The sequence below is a fragment of the Nerophis lumbriciformis genome, linkage group LG13, assembly GCF_033978685.3.
Source record: "Nerophis lumbriciformis linkage group LG13, RoL_Nlum_v2.1, whole genome shotgun sequence".
Classification (NCBI taxonomy): Eukaryota; Metazoa; Chordata; class Actinopteri; order Syngnathiformes; family Syngnathidae; genus Nerophis; species Nerophis lumbriciformis.
Genome location: NC_084560.2, coordinates 8,583,803 through 8,603,121, shown reverse-complemented (window position 1 = coordinate 8,603,121; position 19,319 = coordinate 8,583,803). Strand labels below are relative to the sequence as shown.

Below are 19,319 nucleotides of genomic sequence, written 5' to 3'. Positions count from 1 at the left end.
ATTTCCTTTGTGTGTTTACATCTGTAAAGACCACAAAATGGCTCCTACTAAGCGACAGGTTTCCGGTTCATGAAAAGACGCAATCTCTCCATCCGCACACGGATTACTATTTCACAGCAACTGCCTAAAGACTTTCAAGAAAAGCTGGCTACTTTCCGTGCATATTGTAAAAACAAGATAGCTGAAAAAAAGATCCGGCCAGAGAACATTATCAACATGGACGAGGTTCCACTGACTTTTGATATTCCTGTGAACCGCACTGTGGATACAACGGGAGCACGTACGGTGAATATTCGCACCACAGGGAATGAGAAGTCATCCTTCACTGTGGTTCTAGCTTGCCATGCTAATGGCCAGAAACTTCCACCCATGGTGATATTCAAAAGGAAGACCTTGCCAAAAGAGACCTTTCCAGCCGGCGTCATCATAAAAGCTAACTCGAAGGGATGGATGGATGAAGAAAAGATGAGCGAGTGGTTAAGGTAAGTTTACGCGAAGAGGCCGGGTGGCTTTTTTCACGCAGCTCCGTCCATGTTGATATACGACTCCATGCGCGCCCACATCACGCTGGTTTTTAATATATTATTAAAGTTTGACTGACCTATCTGACTGTTTTTTTGACATTCCTTTAGCGCAGTTAGATGCGGCTTATAACACGGGGCGGCTTATAGGTGGACAAAGTTTTGAAATATGCCGTTCATTGAAGGCGCGGCTTATAACCCAGGGCGGCTTATGGTGCGGAAAATACGGTAAGTAGATGGCAGCCGGGGCTAATTGCTTTGTAGATGCCGGAAACAGCGGAAAGCAGTGTGCAGGTAAAATTGTGTCTAATGCATACCTGCCAACTTTTGAAATCAGAAAAACCTAGTAGCCAGGGTAGGTCCAGGACAAAGTCCTGGTGGGGGGTTCAGGGGGGCCGACGCAAAATGATTATTAGCATTCAGACAGGTTAAAATGTTGCTAAAACCATCACTTTTCTATCAGTCACAGTGACTTTTCAAAACAAAAATATTACAGCAAAAATCATATGGGTTGATTGACATGTTTATTCTGTAAGCTAACTTCAATAGTTTGAAATTATTTTGACAGTTAATGCCAGTTATCCTGTCAACCTTTCACAAGACTTCAATTTGTTAATTGAAAGTATAAACAGTATAAACACTTTTTACAGTAAACAAATGGTAAAACAGTACTAAATAATTCCATTAAAAAAAAAATTGGTGTCATTATTAACTTTCTGTCCAAGCTTGTATAATCTACTGCCTTGTTCAACTGTAAAAAATATTCTGTGCCTAAAATTCACATTTCTATCACAATTATCATACTGTAAACATGGTAAGCTAACTTCATTAAAATTAATAGTCCTGTCAATAGCATGGAATTACAATTCAAATGTAGTTTTTTTGTAAGCCTTTCAAAAGAATTCAAAATATGAAAAATGTATGCAAATTAATTTAAGCCATCAGACACTTGAAAAGTGGCACATCACATCTCTAATGTAATCATTTTAACTTTTCAACAGAAATAGCACTGCAAAAATATTAAGGACATACTTCTGTATTTTGGTAGTTATGCTGTCAACATTTAACAAGACTTCTTCAACTTGGACTTGAAAGCATAAATAGTATAAACACTTTTAACAGTATAACAGTACTAAACAATTCCAATAGATAACATTGGTGTCATTACCTTTTTGTGGCTAAAATCCAAATGTATTCTAGTCCATGCTCAATTATTGCCTCCGTAAATAAAACTTCGGCATTTATCACATCCAAAGAATCTGTTTGGGCGACGAAAAACGTTGAAAGTTTTCCACTTGTATCGCTAGCAACGGCATTAGACTTGTGTTTTTTTGTCCCAACGTGGTCTTTTACATCGCTAATTCCTCCGTGTCCGATCGAAAAATCTTGTCTGCACAAGGTGCAATTCGCGTAGTTTTCACCCTTTTTGGAACGGATAATTATTCCCGGATAGGCTTTTGAATATTCTTCACGGAATGACTGCAGTTTTCTTTTCGGTTTAAGACTCGTTCGCTCGTTTGGAAACTCGTGCTTGGCAGCGGTGCTATAAATAGCCTCGCGCATGGCATTCGGAATGGCTCGATAGGAAGTTACGGGAAGCAGTGTCGATTGTCATTGTTGTTACGCGATTCCGTGAATAAAACTTTAAAAAAAAAGAAGTTTTTAATTAATGAAAAACCGTATTTTTTATCACTGCAACCGTAACCCGGAATAGGTTGATGAAAACCGTACTAATTACGGGAAAACCGGAGTAGTTGGCAGGTATGCTAATGCTTAAACCAAAAATAAACAAAAGGTGAATGCCCCTAAGAAAAGGCATTGAAACTTAGGGAAGGCTATGCAGAACGAAACTAAAACTGAACTGGCTACAAAGTAAACAAAAACAGAATGCTGGACGACAGCAAAGACTTACTGTGGAGCAAAGACGGCGTCCACAGTGTACAACTGAACATGATGTGACAATCAACAATGTACCCACAAAGAAGGATAAAAACAACTGAAATATTATTGATTGCTAAAACAAAGTAGATGCGGGAAATATCGCTCAAAGGAAGACTGCTACAGGAAAATACCAAAAAAAGAGAAAAAGCCACCAAAATAGGAGCGCAAGACAAGAACTAAAACACTTTACACAGGAAAACAGCAAAAAAGTCCAAATAAGTTATGGCGGGATGTGACAGGTGGTGACAGTACACCTACTTTGAGACAAGAGCTGTATTGATGCATGCTTGGTTATGGTTTAAAGTCATATTCAACAATTGCGACAACAACTTCTTACTGTCAACCGAGTTTCGTTTTTTAATGATTTCTGCTGGTGGTGTGCCTCCGCATTTTTTCAACGCAAAAAATGGGACTTGGCTCAAAAAAGGTTGAAAAATACTGCGCTAGTAAACTCTTTGTTTTGTCTTAAGGGCTCCTGTTTGTCAGCTCACAGAGCTGTTTTGGCCAGCTCCTCATCTGTTTTGAAGAAGCACCTGCTCTCCTTTCTGGGTTGAGAGGGGCTGTTTTCACTCTACATAAGCTGACTCTTTTTGTTTGAATTTAGACTTTGCTTGCTGATGCTATGGTTGCACTGTAAGGCCTGGTCTCCTGAAGCTTCAGTAAAACTTGTTATTGTACCATTCTGTCTCTGGGGTCCTTTCCAAAAAAGAAATGTAAAAAAGTAGTTAAAGAGCAAAGAGGTGTAATGTTATGAGAAAAAGTTTCAATATTGACTGTACATAAGCTGACTCTTTTTGTTTGGATTGAGACCTCTTCTTGCTGATGCTATTGTTGCATTGTAAGGGCTGGTCTCCTAAAGCTTTGGTAAAACTTGGCAAAGTACTATTTTGTCTCAGTGGTCCTTTTTACTCAACATATTATAGAATTTGGGATTGACCAGTGTGCTTTATTCCCTGAGAGGAAGACTGGTCGCACGCAACATAGGAAATTATGTTTAAATGAAATATGGACACAAACAACAATTAACGGCCCAAAAACATAAGCCACAACACAACAAACATAAGCCGAAACAGGACAATACAAGCAGAATGGAAGCGACAGCAGACAAATTTCGGCCACTCACCAAATTCCTGAGACGGAAAATTGAAAACAGTGTAATGAACAAAGTTGGAAAAGTAAGTGAAGTGTAACAACTTATTCAGTCACTAATTGTGTGAATGCTCCAGAGCATTTCTACACCAAAATTCATCAATTTATTATTATAATTCATCTTCTTCTTCCGTAATACCATTTCTAAATTCAACATGTTACTACTTCCAACATTTCTCGGCCGATTTGAAAAATTTCAACACCAACCATTCCAACTCATTCAGACCATTCAAGTTTTTTACCATTTTTAAAAAATTTCCGCTTTTCCCGAAATTCCCAAATTTGGGGGAAATTCAATGGAACATTCTTTTAAAGTTCCACATTTTTCATCTGATTCAAACTGTTCCAGCTTCAAAATATTCAGCCTGTTTAGGAACTGTGTGCTCAACTACAACAATTCAACAAAAAAAAATCACGGATTTCCCATAATTCCTTTCTTTTCCCTTTTCCCCATTCAAAATGAATTGTCCATTTTTCAAACTTCCACAATTCCCACATTCTTCAACCCATTCAAACCATTCCGCCTTCAACTCATCCTAGACATTCAAACTACCATTTTTCCACACTCAACAAATTTCCAGGAATTCCTGTTTTTTTTCTTACCCTATTTCCAACCTTTTTTGTTTTACTACTCCATTTCCTTTTTTCATCCCATTTCAACTGTTCGTTCCACTGTCAAATATTTTTCTTAGTCAGGAGGGGGAAAAAAGTTGGTTTAAGAACTAGAAACATTCTTGGTTTTCCTGAAATTCCATACAAAATTTCTCAATTAAAAAAACTTAATACTTCAACATTTCTTAACCGATTTGAAAAATGTCAACACCAACCATTCCAACTCATTCAGACCATTCAAGTTTTTTACCATTTAAAAAAAATTCCCGGCTTTCCCGAAATTCCCAATTTTTGGGGAAATTCAATGGGGCATTCTTTTAAAGTTCCACAATTCCCACATTTTTCATCTGATTCAAACTGTTCCAACCTCAAAATATTCAGCCTGTTTGGGAATTGTGTACTCTACTTCAAAAATTAAAAAAAAAAAAAAAATCCCGAAATAAATAAATAAATGATAAATGGGTTGTACTTGTATAGCGCTTTTCTACCTTCAAGGTACTCAAAGCGCTTTGACACTACTTCCACATTTACCCATTCACACACACATTCACACACTGATGGAGGGAGCTGCCATGCAAGGCGCTAACCAGCACCCATCAGGAGCAAGGGTGAAGTGTCTTGCTCAGGACACAACGGACATGACGAGGTTGGTACTAGGTGGGGATTGAACCAGGGACCCTCGGGTCGCGCACGGCCATTCTTCCACTGTGCCTTTTTTTTTCCATTCAAAATGAATCGCCATTTTTCAAACTTCCACAATTCCCACATTTGTCAACCCATTCCACCTTCAACTCATCCTAGACATTCAAACTACCATTTTTCCACGTTCAACAAATTTCCTAGGAATTGCTGGGGGGTTTTTAACCCTATTTCCAACTTTTTGTTTTACTATTCCTTTTTTCATCCCATTTCAACTGTTCCACTGTCAAAATATTTTTCTTAGTCAGGAGGTGGAAAAAAGTTGGTTTAGGAACTAGAAACATTCTTGGTTTTACTGAAATTCCATAGTACAATTTCTCAATTAAAAAAACAGTTAATACTTCAACATTTCTTGACCGATTTGAAAAATTGTAACACCAACCATTCCAACTCATTCAAGTTTTTTACCATTTAAAAAAAAATTCCCGCTTTTCCCAAAATTCACTAATTATGGGGAAATTCAATGGGACATTCTTTTAAAGTTCCACAATTCCCACATTTTTCATCTGATTCAAACTGTTCCAACTTCAAAATATTCAGCCTGTTTGGGAATTGTGTGCTCTACTTCAAAAATAAAAAAATAAAAATTCCCAGATTTCCCATAATTCCTTTTTCCCATTCAAAATGAATTGTCCATTTTTCAAACTTCCACAATTCGCACAATCTTCAACCCATGAATCAACTCGTCCTAGACATTCAAACTACCATTTTTCCACGTTCAACAAATTTCCAGGAATTCCGGGGGGTTTTTCTAACCCTATTTCCAACCTTTTTCGCTTCCTTTTTTCATCCATTTCGACTGTTCCACTGTCAAAATATTTTAAGTTGGTTTAGGAACTAGAAACATTCTTGGTTTTCCTGAAATTCCATAATACAATTTCTTAATTAAAAAAACAGTTACCGTATTTTTCGGAGTATAAGTCGCTCCGGAGTATAAGTCGCTCTGGAGTATAAGTCGCACCGGCCGAAAATGCATAATAAAGAAGGAAAAAAACATATATAAGTCGCACTGGAGTATAAGTCGCATTTTTGGGGGACATTTATTTGATAAAAGCCAACACCAAGAATAGACATTTGAAAGGCAATTTAAAATAAATAAAGAATAGTGAACAACAGGCTGAATAAGTGTACGTTATATGAGGCATAAATAACCAACTGGTATGTTAACGTAACATATTATGGTAAGAGTCATTCAAATAATAACTGCGACTTATAGTCCGAAAAATACGGGAATACTTCAACATTTCTTGACCGATTTAAACCATTCCAACACCAACCAATTCAGCTCATTCAGGACATTCATGCTCCTAATAATTTTCCCAAAAAAATCGGGCTTTACCCAAAATTCCGAAATTTCCAGGAAGTTCCCATTGAAATGAATGGGACATGTTTCCAAGTTACACAATTGCCACATTTTTCAACCTATTCAAACCATTCCAACATCAACACATTCCACTCATTCTGGACATTCAAACTACCGTATTTTCCGCACCATTAGCCGCACCTAAAAACCACAAATTTACTCAAAAGCTGACAGTGCGGCTTTTAACCCGGTGCGCTTTATATATGGATAAATATTAAGATTCATTTTCATAAAGTTTCGATCTCCCAACTTAGGTAAACAGCCGCCATCTTTTTTCCCGGTAGAACAGGAAGCGCTTCTTCTTCTACGCAAGCAACCGCCAAGGTAAGCACCCGCCCCCATAGAACAGGAAGCGCTTCTTCTTCTACTGTAAGCAACCACCCGCCCCCGGAAGAAGAAGAAAAAACGCGCGGATATCACCGTACGTTTCATTTCCTGTTTACATCTGTAAAGACCTCAAAATGGCTCCTACTAAGCGACAAGGACCCGGTTCATGAAAAGACGCAATCTCTCCATCCGCACACGGATTACTACCGTATTTCACAGCAACTGATATTCCTGTGAACCGCACTGTGGAACGGGAGCACGTACGGTGAATATTCGCACCACAGGGAATGAGAAGTCATCCTTCACTGTGGTTCTAGCTTGCCATGCTAACTTCCACCCATGGTGATATTCAAAAGGAAGACCTTGCCAAAAGAGACCTTTCCAGCCGGCGTCATCATAAAAGCTAACTCGAAGGGATGGATGAAGAAAAGATGAGCGAGTGGTTAAGGTAAGTTTAAGTTTACGCGAAGAGGCCGGGTGGCTTTTTTCACACAGCTCTGTCCATGTTGATATACGTATGTTTGTGATTGCACATTTGCGTACATTTTGGGAGTGAACAGAGTTGTTAGAACGCTGGTTTTTAATATATTATTAAAGTTTGACTGACCTATCTGACTGTTTTTTTGACATTCCTTTAGCGCAGTTAGATGCGGCTTACAACACGGGGCGGCTTATTGGTGGACAAAGTTTTGAAATATGCCGTTCATTGAAGGCGCGGCTTTTAACCCAGGGCGCCTTATGATGCGGAAAATACGGTAACACTTTTTCCCAAGTTCCAAACCAAATTCTGGTTTCCCGGAAATTCAAGCTCTTTGACATTCAAACCATTCCAACATTCAAACTATTCTTACATGTAACAGTCACTGTTCTGCGTTGTGTATCTTGTAGTGAGGTGCACACACAGGAGTTGAATCGTGGAGGATGTATTCACCTTTTTTTTTTAATAGAAACAAAAACAACAGCGCGTCTCACACAGTCCACAGCAAAAAGGATCCCTCTCCACAACTCCGAGCGTCAGTGCTCACTCAATTCAATTATGTATGCTTAATGTGGAAATAATAATAATAAATAAAATAAAAATAATAATAATAATGAAAAGGTAAATAAAGCATAAAATAGTCTCAAATAAATTAATTAAATAAAACACAGTATATAAAATATATACTTCAGCAAATAATATATATTAAGAAAAAGGATCCTTAATATGTGCAGCAATACACCTCACCTTTCCCACCTACATCAACTCTTTTTATATTTTTTATACAATAAACTATGCCAAAAAAACTCATAACAGACATACCTTTTTTGTTTTAATAGAAACAAAAACAACAGGGCGTCACACACAGTCCACAGCAAAAAGGCTCTCTCTACTAAAGAATAAAAAAGGAAATAATACACACTCATATTAATGCCACAGCGGCACACAAGATGTCCACACAGACACACAGCAGAGCCCCTGACCCGTGCGCAAACTTACGAGGAAACCCCGCAACAACTGCCGCTAGCAATAAGCTAATCCACACATCATTTAGCATACAAAAGTCTGTTTTTTTTCAACAATTCAACAACCAACATTCAGGAATTCAACCCGCATGCCCACCAACAAGTCACAAGACAGCGCGCATTCCCACAAAACACTTAAGGGCGACAACCAAATAGTTTATAAAAAAAACAAAGGGAGAGAGACATAAACGTGACTTACCAGCTCCGAGCGTCAGTGCTCACTGAAGCTGTTCACAAAGGTGCGACGCCAAATCGCCCCCCAGGGAAACAAAAAGGTATGTAACGGAAAATAATAGAGTGGAACCTATTTACAATGAGAAACACTTTTGGGGAAGTTCACCACAAAAAATGATGTGAATAAATGACCAAAATTAAAATAAAATAGAGTAAAATTTAGCTCGGCTACATACATTCATACTATATTGTGTCCGCATTTCAGTTTAACTGCAGCATTGGAGCATTCACACGCAATTCCTTCAGGAATTGACTCATCTAGTTACTTTTTCAATCGTACTAATATACCACGTTCAAGGAGTTGGTCCGTCGCCGTGACTTGCGTCGTCGCGTCCTTTGTGGCTTAAAGTTGTGTCGTTGCTTCACATGAATGTGTTTTGGTCTTTCTCAGCCACCGTAGCTATTCGCCGTTCTTCTTTTGCCGACTTTGACGGCGATGACCACACAGTCGGGACAGACAGACCTGAAAAACGTTTAACATGCTTATTAAAAGTGTGAAACTTCTTATAAAGTCTGCCGTTCTTAAATCCAATGTTTTCCTATTTCTAGTATTGATACAATCGATGGATACCTATCCTCTGGAAGGCAAACTTATCAGGGGAAAAATCGATATGCTTGAAATTTGAGAAAATAAAATCAATATATCGATTAATCGTCACACCCCTACGAAAATATTCGTCCTAAATCACGTTCACACGTGTTAGGCTTTGTCTAAAGCAGCGTTTATTAACCTTTTTTGAGCCAAGGCACATTTTGCGTTAAAAAAATGCGGAGGCGCACCACCAGCAGAAATCATTAAAAAACAAAACTCAGTTGACAGTAAAAAGTTGTTGTCGCAATTGTTGGATAATAATAATAATAGATTTTATTTGTAAAAAGCACTTTATATTGCGCAAACAACCTCAAAGTGCTACAGTGTATAAAAAAACAAAAAATAAAAAAAAATAAAAAGATAATACAAATAAATAAAAATAAAAACTTGAACAGAACTAGCTAGAACTAGTACACATATATCTAAAAAACAGGCTTTTTTTTTTTTTTTTAAAGAAGGGTTTTTAAGCCCCTTTTTAAAAGCATCCACAGCGGCGGAGCAAAAAGCCAGGTCTCCCATTATTCGTAGCTTTGTCCTCGGAGGTTGGAGGTTGAGGATATGACTTTAAAGCATAACCAAGCATGCATCAATACAGCTCTTGTCTCAAAGTAGGTGTACTGTCACCACCTGTCACATCACGCCCTGACTTATTTTGAGTTTTTTGCTGTTTTCCTGTGTGTAGTGTTTTACTTCTTGTCTTGCGCTCCTATTTTGGTGGCTTTTTCTGTTTTTTTTGGTATTTTCCTGTAGCAGTCTCATGTCTTCCTTTGAGCGATATTTCCCGCATCTACTTGGTTTTAGCAATCAAGAATATTTCAGTTGTTTTTATCCTTCTTTGTGCGGACCTTATTGATTGTCACGTCATGTTCGGTTGTACACTGTGAACGCCGTCTTTGCTCCGCAGTAAGTCTTTGCGGTCGTCCAGCATTCTGTTTTTGTTTACACTGTAGCCAGTTCAGTTTTAGTTTCGTTCCGCATAGCCTTCCTTAAGCTTCAATGCCTTTTCTTAGGGGCACTCACCTTTTGTTCATTTTTGGTTTAAGCATTAGACACAATTTTACCTGCACAATGCCTCCCGCTGTTTCCGACATCTACAAAGCAATTAGCTACCGGCTGCCACCTACTGATATGGAAGAGTATTACACGGTTACTCTGCCGAGCTCTAGACAACACCGACACTCAACAACAACAACAACACATCTTTTGCAGACTATAATTACTGGTTTGCAAAAAATATTTTTCACCCAAATAGGTGAAATTAGACAATCTCCCACGGCACACCAGACTGTATCTCACGGCACAATGTGCCGTGGCACAGTGGTTAAAAAACACTGGTCTAAAGCAGTGTTTTTCAACCTTTTTGGAGCCAAGGCACATTTTTTGCGTTGAAAAAATGCGGAGGCACACCACCAGCGGAAATTAAAATTAGTTCTTGTCTTGCGCTCCTATTTTGGTGGCTTTTTCTCTTTTTTTGGTATTTTCCTGTAGCAGTTTCATGTCTTCCTTGGAGCGATATTTGCCGCAACTACTTTGTTTTAGCAATCAAGAATATTTCAGTTGTTTTCATCCTTCCTCGTGGGGACATTGTTGATTGTCACGTCATGTTCGGTTGTACACTGTGGACGCAGTAAGTCTTTGCTGTCGTCCAGCATTCTGTTTTTGTTTACTCTGTAGCCAGTTCAGTTTTAGTTTCGTTCCGCATAGCCTTCCTTAAGCTTCAATGCCTTTTCTTAGGGGCACTCACCTTTTGTTTATTTTTGGTTTAAGCATTAGACACAATTTTACCTGCACTATGCCTCCCGCTGTTTCCGACATCTACAAAGCAATTAGCTACCGGCTGCCACCTACTGATATTGAAGAGTATTACACGGTTACTCTGCCGAGCTCTAGACAGCACAGACACTCAACAACAACAACATATCATTTGCAGACTACAATTACTGGTTGTCCAAAAATATTTTTCACCCAAGTAAGTAAAACTAGACAATCTCACACGGCACACCAGACTGTACTGCACAGTGGTTGAAAAACACTGGTCTAAAGCAGTGTTTTTCAACCTTTTTTGAGCCAAGGCACGTTTTTTGCTTTGAAAAAATGCGGAGGTACACCACCAGCAGAAATCATTAAAAAACAAAATTCAGTTGACAGTAAAAAGTCGTTGTCGCAATTGTTGGATGTGACTTTAAAGCATAACCAAGCATGCATCACTATAGCTCTTGTCTCAAAGTAGGTGTACTGTCACCACCTGTCACATCACACCCTGACTTATTTTGACTTTTTTGCTGTTTTCCTGTGTGTAGTGTTTTAGTTCTTGTCTTGCGCTCCTATTTTGGTTGCTTTTTCTCTTTTTTTTGGTATTTTCCTGTAGCAGTCTCATGTCTTCCTTTGAGCGATATTTCCCGCATCTACTTTGTTTTAGCAATCAAGAATATTTCAGTTGTTTTTATCCTTCTTCGTGGGGACATTGTTGACTGTCACGTCATGTTCGGTTGTACACTGTGGACGCAGTAAGTCTTTGCTGTCGTCCAGCATTCTGTTTTTGTTTACTTTGTAGCCAGTTCAGCTTTAGTTTCATTCCGCATAGCCTTCCCTAAGCTTCAATGCCTTTTCTTGGGGGCACTCACCTTTTGTTTATTTTGTGGTTTACGCATTCGACACCTTTTTACCTGCGCACTGCCTCCCGCTGTATCCAACATCTACAAAGCAATTAGCTACCGGCTGCCACCTACTGATATGGAAGAGTATTACACGGTTACTCTGCCGAGCTCTAGACAACACCGACACTCAACAACAACACATCATTTGCAGACTACAATTACTGGTTTGCAAAAAATATTTTTCACCCAAGTAGGTGAAATTAGACAATCTCACACGGCACACCAGACTGTACTGCACAGTGGTTGAAAAACACTGGTCTAAAGCAGTGTTTTTCAACCTTTTTTGAGCCAAGGCACGTTTTTTGCTTTGAAAAAATGCGGAGGCACACCACCAGCAGAAATCATTAAAAAACAAAATTCAGTTGACAGTAAAAAGTCGTTGTCGCAATTGTTGGATATGACTTTAAAGCATAAACAAGCATGCATCACTATAGCTCTTGTCTCAAAGTAGGTGTACTGTCACCACCTGTCACATCACACCCTGACTTATTTTGACTTTTTTGCTGTTTTCCTGTGTGCAGTGTTTTAAGTTCTTGTCTTGCGCTCCTATTTTGGTGGCTTTTTCTCTTTTTTTGGTATTTTCCTGTAGCAGTTTCATGTCTTCCTTGGAGCGATATTTGCCGCAACTACTTTGTTTTAGCAATCAAGAATATTTCAGTTGTTTTCATCCTTCCTCGTGGGGACATTGTTGATTGTCACGTCATGTTCGGTTGTACACTGTGGACGCAGTAAGTCTTTGCTGTCGTCCAGCATTCTGTTTTTGTTTACTCTGTAGCCAGTTCAGTTTTAGTTTCGTTCCGCATAGCCTTCCCTAAGCTTCAATGCCTTTTCTTAGGGTCACTCACCTTTTGTTTATTTTGGTTTACGCATTCGACACCTTTTTACCTGCGCCATGCCTCCCGCTGTTTCCAACATCTACAAAGCAATTAGCTACCGGCTGCCACCTACTGATATAGAAGAGTATTACACGGTTACTCTGCCGAGCTCTAGACAACACCGACACTCAACAACAACACATCATTTGCAGACTACAATTACTGGTTTGCAAAAAATATTTTTCACCCAAATAGGTGAAATTAGACAATCTCCCACGGCACACCAGACTGTATCTCACGGACATTCTGTAATACCATTTACCAAATAAAAATGTTACGACTTCAACGTTTCTCAACCGTTTTAAAAAATAACAACACCAACCATTTAAACTTATTCGGAACATTGAACATTTTTGACCATTTTCTAAAAAAAAAATCAATTTTTTTCCCGGAATACCCACATTTTCATGAAATTCCCATTGAAATGAATAGGAAATGTTTCAAAGTTCCACAACTCCCACATTTTTTAGCCGATTCAAACCATTCCAACTTCAAAATATTCAGCCTTTTCAGAAATTGTGTGCTCTACTTCAAAAAGTATACAAAAATAAAAATTCCCAGATTTCCTAGAATTCCAGGTTTTCCGGGACATTTCCCCATTCAAAATGAATTGGCCATTTTTAAACTTCCACCATTTCCACATTTTCCAACCGATTCAAACCATTCCACCTTCAAAATATTCAGCCTTTTCAAAAATTGTGTGCTCTACTTCTTAAATTATACAAAAATAAAAATTCCCAGATTTCCTAGAATTCCAGGTTTTCCGGGACATTTCCCCATTCAAAATGAACTGGCCATTTTTAAACTTCCACCATTTCCACATTTTCCAACCGATTCAAACCATTCCACCTTCAACATATTCCACTCATCTTGCACATTCAAACCACAATTGTTCCAACTTAAGAAAAATTCCAGGAATTCCCACAATTCCCGTTTTTTCAAACACTATGTTCACTCTTTTTTCTGTCGACTACTCCTTTCACATTTTTCAACCCACTTCAACTGTTCCACCGTCAAAACATTCCTCTTAATCAGGACAAAAAATGAAGTTGTTTTATGAACTGGAAAAATGTGCCGTGGCACAGTGGTTGGAAAACACTGGTCTAAAGCAGTGTTTTTCAACCTTTTTTGAGCCAAGGCACATTTTTTGCGTTGAAAAAATGCGGAGGCACACCACCAGCGGAAATTAAAATTAATTCTTGTCTTGCGCTCCTATTTTGGTGGCTTTTTCTCTTTTTTTGGTATTTTCCTGTAGCAGTTTCATGTCTTCCTTGGAGCGATATTTGCCGCAACTACTTTGTTTTAGCAATCAAGAATATTTCAGTTGTTTTCATCCTTCCTCGTGGGGACATTGTTGACTGTCACGTCATGTTCGGTTGTACACTGTGGACGCAGTAAGTCTTTGCTGTCGTCCAGCATTCTGTTTTTGTTTACTCTGTAGCCAGTTCAGCTTTAGTTTCGTTCCGCATAGCCTTCCCTAAGCTTCAATGCCTTTTCTTAGGGTCACTCACCTTTTGTTTATTTTGGTTTACGCATTCGACACCTTTTTACCTGCGCACTGCCTCCCGCTGTTTCCAACATCTACAAAGCAATTAGCTACCGGCTGCCACCTACTGATATAGAAGAGTATTACACGGTTACTCTGCCGAGCTCTAGACAACACCGACACTCAACAACAACACATCATTTGCAGACTACAATTACTGGTTTGCAAAAAATATTTTTCACCCAAATAGGTGAAATTAGACAATCTCCCACGGCACACCAGACTGTATCTCACGGACATTCTGTAATACCATTTACCAAATAAAAATGTTACGACTTCAACGTTTCTCAACCGTTTTAAAAAATAACAACACCAACCATTTAAACTTATTCGGAACATTGAACATTTTTGACCATTTTCTAAAAAAAAAATCAATTTTTTCCCGGAATACCCACATTTTCATGAAATTCCCATTGAAATGAATAGGAAATGTTTCAAAGTTCCACAACTCCCACATTTTTTAGCCGATTCAAACCATTCCAACTTCAAAATATTCAGCCTTTTCAGAAATTGTGTGCTCTACTTCAAAAAGTATACAAAAATAAAAATTCCCAGATTTCCTAGAATTCCAGGTTTTCCGGGACATTTCCCCATTCAAAATGAATTGGCCATTTTTAAACTTCCACCATTTCCACATTTTCCAACCGATTCAAACCATTCCACCTTCAAAATATTCAGCCTTTTCAAAAATTGTGTGCTCTACTTCTTAAATTATACAAAAATAAAAATTCCCAGATTTCCTAGAATTCCAGGTTTTCCGGGACATTTCCCCATTCAAAATGAACTGGCCATTTTTAAACTTCCACCATTTCCACATTTTCCAACCGATTCAAACCATTCCACCTTCAACATATTCCACTCATCTTGCACATTCAAACCACAATTGTTCCAACTTAAGAAAAATTCCAGGAATTCCCACAATTCCCGTTTTTTCAAACACTATGTTCACTCTTTTTTCTGTCGACTACTCCTTTCACATTTTTCAACCCACTTCAACTGTTCCACCGTCAAAACATTCCTCTTAATCAGGACAAAAAATGAAGTTGTTTTATGAACTGGAAAAATGTGCCGTGGCACAGTGGTTGGAAAACACTGGTCTAAAGCAGTGTTTTTCAACCTTTTTTGAGCCAAGGCACATTTTTTGCGTTGAAAAAATGCGGAGGCACACCACCAGCGGAAATTAAAATTAATTCTTGTCTTGCGCTCCTATTTTGGTGGCTTTTTCTCTTTTTTTGGTATTTTCCTGTAGCAGTTTCATGTCTTCCTTGGAGCGATATTTGCCGCAACTACTTTGTTTTAGCAATCAAGAATATTTCAGTTGTTTTCATCCTTCCTCGTGGGGACATTGTTGATTGTCACGTCATGTTCGGTTGTACACTGTGGACGCAGTAAGTCTTTGCTGTCGTCCAGCATTCTGTTTTTGTTTACTCTGTAGCCAGTTCAGCTTTAGTTTCGTTCCGCATAGCCTTCCCTAAGCTTCAATGCCTTTTCTTAGGGTCACTCACCTTTTGTTTATTTTGGTTTACGCATTCGACACCTTTTTACCTGCGCACTGCCTCCCGCTGTTTCCAACATCTACAAAGCAATTAGCTACCGGCTGCCACCTACTGATATAGAAGAGTATTACACGGTTACTCTGCCGAGCTCTAGACAACACCGACACTCAACAACAACACATCATTTGCAGACTACAATTACTGGTTTGCAAAAAATATTTTTCACCCAAGTAGGTGAAATTAGACAATCTCACACGGCACACCAGACTGTACTGCACAGTGGTTGAAAAACACTGGTCTAAAGCAGTGTTTTTCAACCTTTTTTCAGCCAAGGCACGTTTTTTGCTTTGAAAAAATGCGGAGGCACACCACCAGCAGAAATCATTAAAAAACAAAATTCAGTTGACAGTAAAAAGTCGTTGTCGCAATTGTTGGATATGACTTTAAACCATAACCAAGCATGCATCACTATAGCTCTTGTCTCAAAGTAGGTGTACTGTCACCACCTGTCACATCACACCCTGACTTATTTTGACTTTTTTGCTGTTTTCCTGTGTGTAGTGTTTTAGTTCTTGTCTAGCGCTCCTATTTTGGTTGCTATTTCTCTTTTTTTTGGTATTTTCCTGTAGCAGTTTCATGTCTTCCTTGGAGCGATATTTGCCGCAACTACTTTGTTTTAGCAATCAAGAATATTTCAGTTGTTTTCATCCTTCCTCGTGGGGACATTGTTGATTGTCACGTCATGTTCGGTTGTACACTGTGGACGCAGTAAGTCTTTGCTGTCGTCCAGCATTCTGTTTTTGTTTACTCTGTAGCCAGTTCAGTTTTAGTTTCGTTCCGCATAGCCTTCCCTAAGCTTCAATGCCTTTTCTTAGGGTCACTCACCTTTTGTTTATTTTGGTTTACGCATTCGACACCTTTTTACCTGCGCACTGCCTCCCGCTGTTTCCAACATCTACAAAGCAATTAGCTACCGGCTGCCACCTACTGATATAGAAGAGTATTACACGGTTACTCTGCCGAGCTCTAGACAACACCGACACTCAACAACAACACATCATTTGCAGACTACAATTACTGGTTTGCAAAAAATATTTTTCACCCAAATAGGTGAAATTAGACAATCTCCCACGGCACACCAGACTGTATCTCACGGCACAATGTGCCGTGGCACAGTGGTTAAAAAACACTGGTCTAAAGCAGTGTTTTTCAACCTTTTTGGAGCCAAGGCACATTTTTTGCGTTGAAAAAATGCGGAGGCACACCACCAGCGGAAATTAAAATTAGTTCTTGTCTTGCGCTCCTATTTTGGTGGCTTTTTCTCTTTTTTTGGTATTTTCCTGTAGCAGTTTCATGTCTTCCTTGGAGCGATATTTGCCGCAACTACTTTGTTTTAGCAATCAAGAATATTTCAGTTGTTTTCATCCTTCCTCGTGGGGACATTGTTGATTGTCACGTCATGTTCGGTTGTACACTGTGGACGCAGTAAGTCTTTGCTGTCGTCCAGCATTCTGTTTTTGTTTACTCTGTAGCCAGTTCAGCTTTAGTTTCGTTCCGCATAGCCTTCCCTAAGCTTCAATGCCTTTTCTTAGGGTCACTCACATTTTGGTTTAAGCATTGGACACAATTTTACCTGCACTATGCCTCCCGCTGTTTCCGACCTCTACAAAGCAATTAGCTACGGCTGCCACCTTTTTACTCAGTCGAGCTCTGGACAACACAGACACTCAACAATAACACATCATTTGCAGACTATAATTACTGGTTTGCAAAAAATAGTTTTCACCCAAATAGGTGAAATTAGAGAATCTCCCACGGCACAGTGGTTGACAAACACTGCTCTAAAGGACAACCTGTAAAACATTTCGACAACGTGGTGTAGCAGATGATCACAATGTTTTTGTTGGGGGGGAGAGTTTTGAACGCACGTTTTCTTGTCGCGCATCTAACATACCCAGCGTCATTGGGACAAGCGGTAAAAAATGGATGGATGGAACTACCACCGTCCAATAGCATTATCAACTGCAATGTGACAGATGTAACTATGACAAATAGTAGAACATACGGAGAGATAGTATTAGACTATATTACGAGGTAAACATGATAGCTGATGCGAGCGATACGTTACATGATGCTAGTTGTTAGCACGCTAGCTGTTAGCATGCTAGCTAGTGAGTTCATTGAGTCGGACATACCTCGAGAGCGAGTCCGTGTAATTTGCGTCAAGTCGTTAGGACGAACCGAGCCGGCCAGTCACAATTTCAGTACACTTTCGGTGGAAATGAATAGAATTGTTTGGAGGGACGCAAAAAAAAAAAGAGCATAAATATTAAAGACCGGACAAGCGAAACCACTTCCGCATGCTGTCAACTTTGACCCCGGCGTAAACCAACGGGGAGGGACGAGAGTTGTTATTCTGAACAGCGACACTCTGAGGACATATTGAAGTATTACACATTTTAAACCACATGCTCAGGTCTAATTCTCACAGTGTTAACGCCTTAGAGTTGTAGGATTACGTCGAATAATCGCGGTCATAATCGTATATATTTGCGGGAATGCTACAAAGCATTTAAATTCCCAGATTTCCCGGAATTCCAGGTTTTTCCGCATTCAAAATGAATCGGCCATTTTTTTCCAACTTCCACCATTTCCACACGTTTCAACCGATTCAAACCATTTCACCTTCAACACGTGGACATTCAAACTATCATTTTACCAAGTTCAAAAAAAATTCCAGGAATTTTTTTCAAACATTATTTCCACCCTTTTTTCCGTCTACCACATTTTTCAACCCACTTCAACTGTTCCACCGTCAAAACATTCCTCTTAATCAGGACAAAAAAAAATGAAGTTGTTTTATTAACTGGAAAAATTCCCGGTTTTCCCTAAATTTCCAGAAATTCCGTAATACCATTTCTCAATTTAAAATGTTACGACTTCAACATTTCTCGACCGTTTTTAAAAAATTACAACATCCACCATTCAGAATATTCAACATGTTTTACAATTTTCTAAAACATTCCCTCTTTTCCCGGAATTCCAAAATGTCCATGAAATTCCCAATGAAATGAATGGGACATTTTTCAAAGTCCCTCAAGTCCCACATTTTGTATCCGATTCAAACCATTCCAACGTCAAAATATTCAGCCTGTTCAGAAATTGTGTGCTCTACTTCAACAATTATTTTAAAAAAAATTCCCAGATTTCCTATAATTCCAGGTTTTCCGGGACATTTTTCCCATTCAAAATAAATTGGACATTTTTTCAAACTTCCACCATTTCCACGTGTTTCAACCGATTCAAACCATTTCACCTTCAACACTTGGACATTCAAAGTATAATTTTTCCAAGTTCAAAATAATTCCAGGAATTCCCAGAATTCCCGTTTTTTTCAAACCCTGTTTCCACCCTTTTTCCGTCGACCAAATTTTTCAACCGACTTCAACCATTCCACCGTCAAAACATTCCTCTTAATCAGGACAAAAAAAATGAAGTTGTTTTATGAACCGGAAAAATTCCCGGTTTTCCCAAAATTCCAGGAATTCCGTAATAGCATTTCTTAATTTAAAATGTTCCCATTTCAAAATTTCTGGACCATTTTGAAAAATAACAACACCAATATCGAAACATTCAATATTTTTACAATTTTCTAAAAAGAAAATCCCTCTTTTCCCGGAATTCACAAATTTTCATGAAATTCCCATCAAAATGAATAGGAAATGTTTCTAAGTTCCAAAACTCCCACATTTCTTTTCTCGATTCAAACCATTCCATTTTCAAAATATTCAGCCTGTTCAGGAA

The 19,319-nt window shown here is 38.7% G+C and overlaps 1 protein-coding gene across 5 annotated transcripts in view; it reads right to left on the bottom strand.

The window, feature by feature from the left end:
* akap17a (A kinase (PRKA) anchor protein 17A) overlaps positions 1–17,911 on the bottom strand; it is a 61,591-nt gene extending 43,680 nt beyond the window's left edge. For 2 of the 5 annotated variants that reach the window (XM_061971747.2, XM_061971749.2), the window contains exons 1-2: positions 17,711–17,911; positions 8,638–8,812 (exon numbers count right to left, since the gene is read on the bottom strand). The gene's annotated coding sequence lies outside the window, so the exon portion shown is untranslated. Of the gene's footprint in view, positions 1–8,314; positions 8,343–8,637; positions 8,813–17,710 lie in introns of all 5 variants that reach the window. The other 3 variants (XM_061971751.2, XM_061971748.2, XM_061971750.2) reach the window with 2 other exon arrangements.
* Between the last annotated feature and the right edge of the window lie 1,408 nt (positions 17,912–19,319).